The sequence below is a fragment of the Colobus angolensis genome, unplaced genomic scaffold (assembly GCF_000951035.1).
Source record: "Colobus angolensis palliatus isolate OR3802 unplaced genomic scaffold, Cang.pa_1.0 Scaffold26, whole genome shotgun sequence".
Taxonomy (NCBI): domain Eukaryota; kingdom Metazoa; phylum Chordata; class Mammalia; order Primates; family Cercopithecidae; genus Colobus; species Colobus angolensis.
Genome location: NW_012115821.1, coordinates 9,712,618 through 9,724,990, shown reverse-complemented (window position 1 = coordinate 9,724,990; position 12,373 = coordinate 9,712,618). Strand labels below are relative to the sequence as shown.

The 12,373-nt window shown below is 42.5% G+C and overlaps 1 protein-coding gene across 1 annotated transcript in view; it reads right to left on the bottom strand.

Annotated features, from left to right (window-relative positions):
* Positions 1-12,373, bottom strand: part of CADPS (Ca++-dependent secretion activator) — a 482,801-nt gene that overhangs the window by 56,541 nt on the left and 413,887 nt on the right. The window lies entirely within an intron of this gene.

Genomic DNA, 12,373 nt, shown 5'->3' with positions numbered 1-12,373 from the left:
GCCTGGGCAACATAGGAAGACCTCTACAAAACAAACAAACAAACAAAATTAGCCAGGCGTGGTGGTGTGCACCTATATTCCCAGTTACTCAGGAGGCTGAGGCAGGAGGATCACTTGAGCCCAGGAGTTCCATGCTGCGGTGAGCTGTGATCGTGCCACTGCACTCCAGCCTGGGAGACAGAGTGAGACCCTATCTCCAAATAATAACAATAAAAAAAAATAATAACAGTACTTAGCACTCCAGGGGTTAAAAAATTGTTAAAAAGTTTCCTTTTGAAGGAAGGGATCGACAGCAGAAAGGAGTAGGACAGAGAACCGTGTCTTTTTTTAAAAAAATTATGAATGTTTCTGTATCGTTTTATTTTTTTAACCATGTGCCGATATAACTTTCATTAAAAATTATTGAAAAAAGGAACAAAAGTGATAGAATTTTCATTTTCAATTCTAGTGGAGAAAAGGATTTTGCAGGAAGAATGTATCTTTCACAGGGTAACTTTCTCAAGGTGTTTGGTTGATGAAATCATGGTTTAGGGATATGTCCTCTATAAAGGCAAAACCAAAACCTAACAGAACCAACCCTCAATACATAATCTGGATGCTCTAAGTGCATCTTGGGAAGATGAATAAATTTTAAGTGCCAACTGAGGGACCGACTGCTTGGGTGAGACAGAATGTGTGAGTGGGCGGATGTACTGGGACTGCGTGTGCGGGTGAGCAGTTGAGCAAACCTCAGTGGCTTCTGCCTGGGGCCAAGTGACAATTACAGTGAAAGCCCCTTCCAATACTTCCTGAGGACTGGAGAAAAACACAACCCTTGAAGTGTATCTGGAATCACAGACAGCATGATGGATTCCCAGGGCTCTGTCACCAGAGGGCCTAAAATGTCTTCTTTGCTTACCGAATGTCAATACTGTGCTGGGCCAGCTGGGAGCCACTATTTCCATATGAGCACTGGGTCAAATGCTACACGGACGCACATACATCACGAGGCCATTGTCCCTTGTTTCCTTTTTTAAGAAGGCCAGAGTTTATAAATGCCATTTTTACAGAGGTGGAAACTGTGACACCAAAAATTTCTCATGGGTAGCTCACCAGATATCCATTGCTTGAAAAATGATCACTGGCTTTCAAAATTTGATTCCCATTTGAAAGAAAAGAGTTAAAGTTTGAGATGTTTAAAAAATAAGGTTTCTCTAAGTTGCCTATAAATGGATCCAGCGTTAATAACATTTCAGACAATGGAAAAGAGAATACTGACCAAGTCTTGACTCTTACTCCTACTTTCTCAGTTAGTGTCTATGTGACCTTGGGAAAAGCAATGAACTACTCAGATTTCTCATGAACAATACAGAAATATTTAATAACTGATAGTCATATGTAAAACCATGAATGCATTTACCAATGATTGAACACCTAATTTACAGTGTCCTACTCACATCTTCTAAGAACTTGTCTCCTCCCTTTACAAATGAGGAAACTGGGCTCAGAGAGGTTAAGTTGCTGTCTTCAGGGCACACAGTCAAGAAGTAGCAGAGCTAGGATTTGAACCCTAGTGGGTGGGCCTGACTTCAAAGGATTCCCTACTGTATCAGGTTGTCCCTACACTGCCTCTTCACAAGACAATTTAACAAAGTGTGAAGAGAAAAGTCCTACCATGACTGTGGAAGTATTCTGAACAACAAAATGTATTACAATATTCACCGAATATTCACAAAAAAGACCTCATATATATAACTGTAACCATCAAGGATAATATTCTGAAATGACCTCTGTGAACCACTGTAGAGCTTCACAGGGGGCCATGGGAAGGTGGGAGACAGCCCAGGCTTTCCTGCAAAGCATCCTTAGGTAAGAACATGAAAACTGAGTTGCAGGGCTACTGGTTGATTGCACGGCTTCTGTGCATGTTCATAAATATTGATTGTGATTAAACTATTATCATAGTAATGAGGGTAGTAATGCCTCCTACAGCCCATCCCACCACACTCCTCAAAGTCCCTACCTTTTATTAAACAAAGGGCTGCTGGCACTGCTGGGGAGTTGGGCAAAAGGCAAGGAAATGATCTCTATTAAGCAAACGCATTCTATTCCATGCTCCGATTAGGAGCCGCAGCCTCATTAACGATGAGAATTGTTCTCATCTCCTGTTGTTCAGGGTACTGTGCTCCGAGACTAGATCCAGGAAGTGTATGTTCTCATCTCCCCCCACCCCCCACCCCCTGGGGCTTCCGAACAGATGCCTGATTGAAGTAGACCTGTTTTCCCTTCCAGTTTTCCTTTTCCTCATTTCTGTCCCAATCCCTCATTCCCAGAGACGATTTTTCCAAGGCCAAAGGGCTCCTTCAGATCCACCCTCTTAACACTGCTGATACTTAACAATGGTTGCATGCTTACTCTTTGCCTAGCACAAGGTTAAGCAATTTATCAGGAATTCACCCTCACAATGGTGGGCATGAAATTCTCATCGCTTACAAATGAGGAAACTGAGGCTTGGAGAGGTTAACCGACTTCTTAAAAGATCCACAACTAGTGACATTATGGAGCTGGTATTTGAAACATGGTTCCCTTGGACTCCAGGGTTTGCTCTCCTAATGGCCACATTGTATGCTTTTCCATTTCGTTGATTTTTGTGACATGATCTTGTTTTAAGAGAAACTTGGAAGTGCAAATTGGAAAGTTCTAATTTTGTAAAATCTCCAAGCAGACATGTAAGCTTATTTGACTTTTCCTGCAGGCTGCTTTAGCCTGAATTTGAAGGTATAAATTATGTCACTGCTGCCAATGACAACTTATCTATCATAGCCTAGGTTTGTAACACAGTGGTTTGGTTTCTCTCTCTCTCTCTTTTTTTTTTTTTTTTTTTCATTTTCTCAGGTAAAGAGTGAGGAAAACAAGCAATCCCAGAGAGGATTTTTGCAAGGCCCAAGGGATGAGTTAAAAGGTCTGAGTTCTACTAAACTAGCTGTGCAAGTCATTCTCCTTCTCTGGTCTCAGTTTCCGCCAACTGCAAAATGGAGTGGCTAGAAAGTATCAGTACTTCCCAGACTTCCAGCATCAATACACCTTCCTGATTTTGGCTACAACCCATGAACCATCTGCATTATAGTTACTTATTATTTCTCTTTAAACTAGCTCACTTTAAAAATACTTAATTATAAAGGGAAACGTATTACTACTATAAATGAAAAAGCAATATCACTCTCAATAAGAAAAAAGCCAGGGTGAAAATAAATACAATATAACTAAAATAATGGTAGCAAATTCCGGGTAGACATGGTTGCCTGCTAAAGGTCCTGATCCTGAAGCCTTCCCCTCCTCTGTTACAAATGAAAAATTGAGATTTTTAGAAAGGTGTGAAAGACAAATGAGCACCAGATGGAAACTTTCTTCTTGATATAAGGATAAAGACGAAAAGGGAATTAGAAAAATAATAACCCTCTCACAATGTGATTGGTCTTATTGAATGATGAGTTTTTGGAGCATCTAACACCAGCAGCATCTAAGGTCCCACGTGGTACATATCCTACACTTGGGATATACTCAGTGGTATGATAGTTTCTGAAAGGCTCACTCTCTCTCTCTTTCCTTTCTCTTTCTCTATATCTCCCTCAAAAAAACCACCCCAATATAATAATATACTGAAATATAAGTAATAGAGTGTTTGCCAATTTCAGTAAAACACTCCCGCTGTGGTCAGTTTTAGGCTACCAATGTGACATCCCTAACTTTGAACATAGGAAGAGAAAAGGAGAAGTGGCTCTCACCAGCAGGTAGGAGCCAAGCAGACTCTAGCATATCACTGGAAACACTGAACCAGAAAGTCTAGAAAGTTCCTTCTATTGAATGCACTCTAGACAGTAACTTCCAGACAGTAGAGTAAGATTTTTGTTTTAAATCTCTCTCTACCACTCTTAGTTCAGTAATTTACATACAGCAGTGGCTGATTGAGTAACTGATGCTAACATTTGTGCTCAGTGGTAGAACCACACTAATAATTACAATGATAACAATATCTAACAAGTGTCAAATACTTACTCCAATCCACCATTTTCTCATTTAATTCTACCCACACCACATAATTTAGGTCTTATGGTTCCCATTTTACAGATTAGGCAACTAAGGTCAGAGATTAATCGATCTAAGATTATACTTTAGGAAGTGGCAGAACTGGAAAAACAAGAAACCTCAGTGCAGACTGAAATAAACCTGATTCAAACCAAAATATGCTTGGAGAATGAGATATTCAATTCTAGTTAAGCAAACATTTTGATTAATAAAGCGGTATTTTAGAGACTATGTAAAAATGAAAAATTCTTTTTTTTTTTTGAGATGGAGTCTTGCTCTGTTGCCCAGGCTGGAGTGCAGTGGCACGATCTTGGCTCACTGCAAGCTCTGCCTCCTGGGTTCACGCCATTCTCCTGCCTCAGCCTCCCTAGTAGCTGGGACTACAGGTGCTCGCCACCAGGCCTGGCTAATTTTTTTGTGTGTGTGTTTTTTTTTTTTTTAGTAGAGAGGGGGCTTCATCATGTTAGCCAGGATGGTCTCAATCTCCTGACCTCATAAACTGCCTGCCTTGGCCTCCCAAAGTGCTGGGATTACAGGTGTGAGCCACTGTGTCCGGCCGAAAAATTCTTTTAGCGTTAAAATAAAACACAAAATGCTAAAAAAAAAAATACTAAACATAATGGAAAATGTCTTTGATGAATCAAATTTTTGCATGCAAGAATGTGCTAAAATATAAGTCACAAGAGTTTTGGTTGACCTTGTCATGGATAATAGTTTGGACAGCTTACAGGAGAAATGATTGGTATGCTAAGACTGAACTGGTAAGAAAATGGAACCAACCCAAATGTCTATCAGTGATAGACCAGATAAAGCAAATGTGACACATACACACAATCGAATACTACACAGCCATAAGAAAGGGTGAGTCCGTGTCCTTTGCAGGGACATGGATGAAGCTGGAAACCATCATTCTCAGCAAACTAACACAAGAACAGAAAACCAAACACCACATGTTCTTACTCATAAGTGGGAGGTGAACAATGAGAACACATGGACACAGGGAGGGGAATATCACACACCAGGGCCTGTTGCAGGGTGGGGGGCTAGGGGAGGCATAGCATTAGAAGAATTACCTAATGTAGATGACGGGTTGATGGGTGCAGCAAACCACCATGGCACATGTATACCTATGCAACAAGCCTGCACGTTCTGTACATGTATCCCATAACTTAAAGTATAATTTTAAAAAATAAAAATAAAAAAAGCATCAGGGTCATGTAAACTTTCTTACACTTTTGAGTAATTTGACAGTAAGGCTAAGAATGGCTATTTATGGAGCACCTACTTACTATATACCAGGTATTATGAAAGGCCTACTGTTTATCTCTTATTAGCCCAGTGGCTCTCTGAAGCAGCTATCAACATTCCCACTCTATAGATGAAGAATCCAAGGCTGAGAAACTGTCAATAGCCTGCCTATGTTTCTGTTAGTCTGGGCTTCACAGTCACACCTTTATCTTAATCACTCTCTAACTTCCTGGTGATAAGCTTCCCACTGCATGTGATTTGGAGGTCAGCATAGAATCTATAGTTAATTTCATGACATCTATTTCCTGTTTGAAGCCATGTACCTATTCATTAGGTATTTCTTTTTTTCTATTTCTTTTTTGAGATGGAGTCTGGCTCTGCCGCCCAGGCTGGAGTGAAGTGGCGCGATTTCGGCTCACTACAACCTCCGCCTCCTGAGTTCAAGTGATTCTCCGGGCTCAGCCTCTCAAGCAATTGGGATTACAGGCACCTGCCACCATGCCTGGCTAATTTTTGTATTTTCAGTAGAGATGGAGTTTCACCATGTTGGCCAGGCTGGTCTCAAATTCCTGACCTCAGGTGATCCGCCCATCTCTCCCTCCCAAAGTGCTGGGAAATACCCACATTCATTAGGTATTTCTTTTGTAGCTAGCATTTCTGTGACCTGGTCACTTAGACCACACAGTCTGGAGAAAATACTGTGTCTGTCTTACGTTTGTTTTGAATGATATCCAGCTGTTCACTACACAGTATTAAGTGAAATGGTTAACTTTGGATACTCATCTTTTCTCTTCTGTAAAGCTTCCGAAGGGTTGCTTCAGACAGCAAGTGTGTTAATTGTTAACTCCATTTTCATGGCATCAACTGGAAATAAGGATGTCCTACTAGGCAATAAAATGATCTGTCACAGACCCCAAAGGGGATGTCAAATTCTGAAACACTAGGGAGTGGCTGATTAAAGAAATTGACAGAAGATATGGCAGATCAGTGTTTTAGAGTTCTCTAAAGTGCAGCGTTTTTTGGTTGGCCCATATGAACAAAATACTTTAGAAGAAATAAATGGTGACTTCCATTGGAAGGTGGCCCTCAGCTCCAACATCAGAAGACCAATAAGCCCAACTGGCTTATAACAGGGAGTTGGTCTCTCTGTGACCTGCCTTAATTTCTCCAGCTGAATTGATTTTGGTAAATTCCCTGCTCAAAACCCTTAAAATCTGTACCATAGGCAAGCTCCTTCATGATCAGGCTCCTGCACTGATTGCTCTTTAACTCCATCTCTGCCATTTCTCTCCTTCTGGCCTGGCCTTTCCCTGAGTCACAAGGAACTTCTAGTTCCTAAATGTACTAGACCTTCCCTTTTACCTCCAGGTCTTTGTATCTTGGAATACTCTTTATTCTCTCCTTTGCCAAGCAAAACTCTACTTATTCTTTAGGTCTCGGCTCAAATGTCATTTCCTTCAATGGTCTCTCAGATGAGGTTGGGTTCCTTTGGGCCATAGTTGCACTGCACTGGTTACTCTCTCTTTCTGAGTAATCACCATGCTTGTAAATTACTTGTTGAGAATATGTATCTCCCTCATGCAAATGTCCAATAAACAGCATTTTATGTCTTATTCATCGCTAACCCCCCAGTGTCTAGCACATAGTAGGCACTTCATAAACAGGTATAGAATGAAGGACTAATGTGAAATGAATGATTATCTGGACAGCACAAAGGAAGTGGGGAATTTTGAATGTCTGTTACTTCAGTATTACGGTAAAATAGCTGGCTGTTGAGTAAAATCTTTATAAATTATTTTTGCTGGTAATATATGAAAAATAGACGACCCTTTTTCTTAGAAGTGGTATCAGCTAGTGGATAGTTTCTGGAAAAGCCACTAATTGACTTCACCTACAGATTTCTGTGTATCTGTGGGGAATAACATTTTTCTAATAATAAAGGAGCAATTTAGGGTAGAGTCTTAATAGCTATGTGACTTTGACAAATCACTCAACATCACTTATCTATAAAATGCGGATGATAATTAAACCAGTTGCATAGAGTAATTGTGAGGATCAAATGAGAAAATTGCATGCAAACATTTAGCAGTGTCTGGCACATAGCATGTGTTCAATAAATGCCAGCTACTACTACCACAGTTGATGCTTCTGTCCAAGGCAGACACCTCTACTCTGAAATGTAGAAGCCAATTGACTTAAAAATTACATGTATTTGGCAGTGAATAATCTGGTGATGTTACCCTCTGGAGGGTAAACCAAAACCTCTGTCTGCATCACTCATCATCAACCTACACTGTAAAAAGCCGTCTCTCCTACCCTGGACATTCCCTGAAGCCAAAGCATAAGTGAAATGCCATCAGAGAAAATACTAACAAACTCTGAGGGATATTCACCCCATTCTAGAATTCAGATTGCCTCTTAACTAAAATGTTCTGTGAACAGAAGTGAATTTCATTGATCCAGTTCCGGCTTTAGACGCAGGTGGCATTCTCGTTCTAAGGCATGGCATCAAGAGCTCTGCACAAAAGCAGTCAATGCTACTGATTTACACAAACTCCAACTCTTCTCACAAATGCTAGTGGGGAGAAACATATCTGTTTTGTTTCATTTCCAGGTGGCAAGACAATCAAAATGCTGGTAAAAGGAAAACAGGGTGAGTGAGGACAACTTAAGACAAAGAAGACTGGACATACGGTAGGTTTCAGGCTCCTGACAGCCCTAAGATACGTTCTATTCCTCCTGTTGCGAGTGGCTTCCATGTTGTGTTGTGACCACCTCAAATGGATTTGTTTGATCAGAGGAGGATGTCTGAATTCTAAGGAACTTCAGAGGACTTGATATAAAGTTCAGACAGAACTTAATAAAGGTTCTGTCTGCTTTGAGGTGGGGCCTGGGCTACTCCTACATCTTTATTCTTCTGCAGGGGCCCCAGAGTTCAGTGAAGGAAGAATTCACGTGAGCCGGGGGGGCGGGGGGGTGCGCTTAACCTTTCTGAGCCTTAGTTTCAACATCTGCAGAAGAGCGTTGGAATGGGATTGTTCTGAGGATTCAGCAGGAAAAATACATTTAAAGCAGGTAGCTTTGTGCCAGGCACTTAGCAAATGTTTAAGGAATAGGAGCTGTAGCTCTTATAGTTATTTTAGACTTCAGAATTCATCTAATATAACCATCATCATATTACACTGAAGGAAATTAAAAGCCAAGATGTGGTCCCTTGTTCCAGATCACACAGCTCCTTGGTAAGGGGCCGAGCTGGGTTACCATCCCAGTTCTCCCTACCCTGTGCTGTCTTTTTTACTGTACCCCATGGACTCTCACGACTCATGAGCTCAGCTGAGCTCTTCAGTATATCATAGTTCTCAAGCTTTCCACCTTTGCCCTCTGCAGTCAGGTCTCCACCCCCAACATTCACTTAATCCCTAAACCATGTTTATGTGACCTCTAAAATATCCTGCAAAAACGCCTCCTGCTTTCCTGCCTCCTGGCTAATGCAGCTGCTATTCTGTCCAGAAGATTCTCCCCTCTTCTGTATCCATCGCTGACTCCTTCAAGCTTGAGAGCTCAAGTCTCTCATGTCATCTGCAGAGAGAACTTGCCTGAGCATCCTGGCTGAAGTCATATCACCTCCCCACTTTCTCTTGCTCTTCAGTTTATGTCCTGTGGAAATGCTTCTCCCACTGGATAATTTTCTTTCATTTTTTTTTATTTATTTTTATTATACTTTAAGTTCTAGGGTACATGTGCATAATGTGCAGGTTTGTTACATATGTATACTTGTGGCATGTTGGTGTGCTGCACCCATGAGTTTTCTTTCATTTTTAATTGCCTGTCTCCTTTACTAAATGTAAGTTCCCAAAAGGGCCGAGAACACACCTTTCTGGCCTATTGCTGTGTCCCTAGCACCTAGCACAGCACATGACACATAGGTGCTCAGTAAACAGAAGTTGAGTAAATGAATGAATGAATTCCAGAACCAGCATATTTGTTAACACTTGCAGAGGACAGAGGAAAGCATTGTCATTTTCTGTGGCAGGAACACGGGTACCTGCTTGCCCCTCTTCTTGGCTTCCTAAAAGAACAACAAGTGGCTACCCACAAGACAGGGACCCTTCCAAACAGGCATCCCACGCAAAAGCACATCTTGCAGTCAAGGGAAATGGGCAGATAGTTGCTAATTGCATCTTCCAACTGGGCTGATCTTTCAAAAGTTCGAAAGGCGCCTGCCTCCATAAATCCCAGGCTGCTACTGCTGCTGAAGCTGGTGAGGGAGGAGAGGAGGGTGCGCTTGGGCGCCTCTCGGGCTGGCACGAAGAAGCCACATCTCATCCTCCCTCCTCCCCCCAGCTCCTCTCCAAGAGAGGAAGCAATGCAGATGGAGACGAGAAATAAATATTCCTGCCTGCTCCGTGCCACTGCAGACGTTTTCCAAAATGTCTGGCTTGGACCATGAAACAAGCCCACCCAGGAAAGGAGGCGCTCAGCGGGAGAAAGAGGGGGAAAGGGTGGCATATTTGTCGATACTCGTCAGCTTTCTGGGGGGCAGAGCACATGGCTCATCCTTGGCAGCCCTGCTGAGGTGGGGACGTGGTAAGTGCACAGTAATACTTGAAGAATTGAATCAGAAATGGGAGCGGAGCTAAGGAACTCATGCCAGAGCGTCGGCACCATCTCTATGCCTCTGCACAGGGTCCTAGGACTCACAGCTGGTTCTTTCACAGGTTTCAAGCTCTTTGCACAATATACCTGCTGCCTCTGCTCAACCCTTTTACTTCCACTCAACTCCTGGGGAATTAACGCAATTGGGCTGATGGAAGCCTTCAAAGGCCATTTGGAATATGGGCAGGAACTCAGAATCCACGTGTGGAGATATTCCTGCCACCTATAAACACAGTTCACTTTCTCTAATACTGGAATACTGGCAGGAGATGAGAACACGGGCTGCAAATGATAAGTGGGTGCTTTTGGCCTGGGGTGGCCAAGTGTGTGGGAGAAGTGTCACTAAGGAGGGAAGTTACAGGCCCAGCAACAGGCACCGAAGTGTTCTGCATTACACTGCCTTTGCTAGGCATGCTGTGAGGCTGCAAAATGTCTCTGAAAAGGGAGATGAGAGGATGGGAATTTCAGTTTGAGCACTTCTACATAGGATGCTCTGGGTGTCCTGTCTCTAACCCTCCTGTGAGACTCCCTGATGCCCTGTTCTTGATATCACTGCCCCTGGACCACCTTCCCATAGTCCTCTTGGTAGGTCAGTAATTAGGGTGGGGCCCTTGGTGGATTGAATTCTGCTCAGTAAAGAGCAGAGGAGCTTTCCTGGGTTTTACAGGTTCAAGTCCAATGCAACAAAAACAGTTGCTCAAAATGAAGACGCAAAGAAAGCAATGTCTTCTGTGGGTGTCAGGGAAACATTTTCCAGAAATGTTGCATTGAATTCTGTTTCTTTTCACCATTTCCAGGACTTCACTGAGGAAAGAAACATTGTCTAATATTTCCCACTCATGTGCCCTGAATCCTTCTTTATGAATCTTCCCCTCTCATTTGCCCATCTGCCTTCCAGTGCCAGGCAATTGCCAGCTGAATCCCACTCTCTCCAGGAAGCCATTCAGTGGTGGGGGAAAGCTGGCAGGACACAATGGTTCCTGTCCCCACTCCGCCCATTGCTGTGTGACCTTAGACAAATCACTCCCCTCTCTGGGCCTTGGCTGCTTTGTTTGTCAAAGGATTGGGTTGGATAGGTCTCCTTTCAGCTGTGACATATTATAGGAGGTTCTATAGAGTGAAATTAGATGGAATTCCTACTCTCGTTATCCCCTTCCCACCTCACCTTTGCCAGTAAAGCTCCAGGGATGGGGGTCATCACACCTCTGGGATTGAATTCAATCCTTATACCTGGGAAGGTCAGAACTGCATATCAGAAGAAACTGTTTTAAATGTTTTCTGTCTGTATTTCCCTTAGTTCCCCAAAATATTAATGTATGGGTTGGGGAAAGATCAAAGTAGGGTATATTTGGAAAGAAGTTGTGTGCCTGTATGTTTGCATTTTATAACACTCATATTAGTTACTTTTAAAAAATAATAGTTGCCATTTATTGAAATCTATTATGAGCTAGGCCTATGCTAAGCTCTTTCACCTACATTACTATCTTCATGATAGCTCATTAGGGAAGATATTATCTGTCCCGCACTCCCTTACAAATGAGAAAACTGAAGTTCCGAGGAGATGAGACACTTGCTAAAGATCACACAGCTGTTAACATTGGCAATGGGATTCGAGCCTGGCTCTGTTGGATTCTAAGGACGATAATGTGCTATCCACTACCCTGTGCTGGGCCTTGTCTTGGCATTCAATCACTATCTGAAAGATTCTTCATACAGTGAGAATGTTTTAAAGACCCATAGGCAGTGGGTCCTAAATTGATTCCCTTTCCTATGGTGTTGTCAGAGGAAAACAGCTAGTCTCAGAGCCAGCAGGAACCTGCTGTCAGAAATGGCAGGGAGCATGCAGCTGTGGTGCCTGCCTAGCATCAGGAAGAGTGGGAGAACTGGGCCCCTGAAGCAGCCCATTTATAGCAACCATCTACACTGATCATTTATCCATAGAAAATAAGGCTGGTTTCTGCCCAGCCTTAGCTACCTCATTTCTATGCCCTTGCCCAATTCTGGCACAAAATCAGAGCCTCTTGGAATTTGTAGATAATGAGATCGTATGTTCCAGAAACTGTAAACTTAAATGGCTCCCAAGCCCAGGTAGGTATGTGAATGAGTGAAACAGCCAGGAGGGAGTTATAGCAAACTGTAAACACATGTCCAGTCTAAGACCCCCAAGACACAGTTCCAGCAGACTTGCTGTGCACCTAGCATGCTATGCAGGCACCCCCAGAAATACAGAATTTGCTGTGAATTCTCCTGATTTTTAAATGTAGGCAATTCAGTTAAGAAGAACGTACTTGACACAGTGAGGACCATATAAAACATATCTGCAGGCCTGTGTGCAGGTCTTCGTTTACAAACACTAAAATTAATTTTTCTCATTTACTGATGAGGAAACGGTGGTGCACATTAA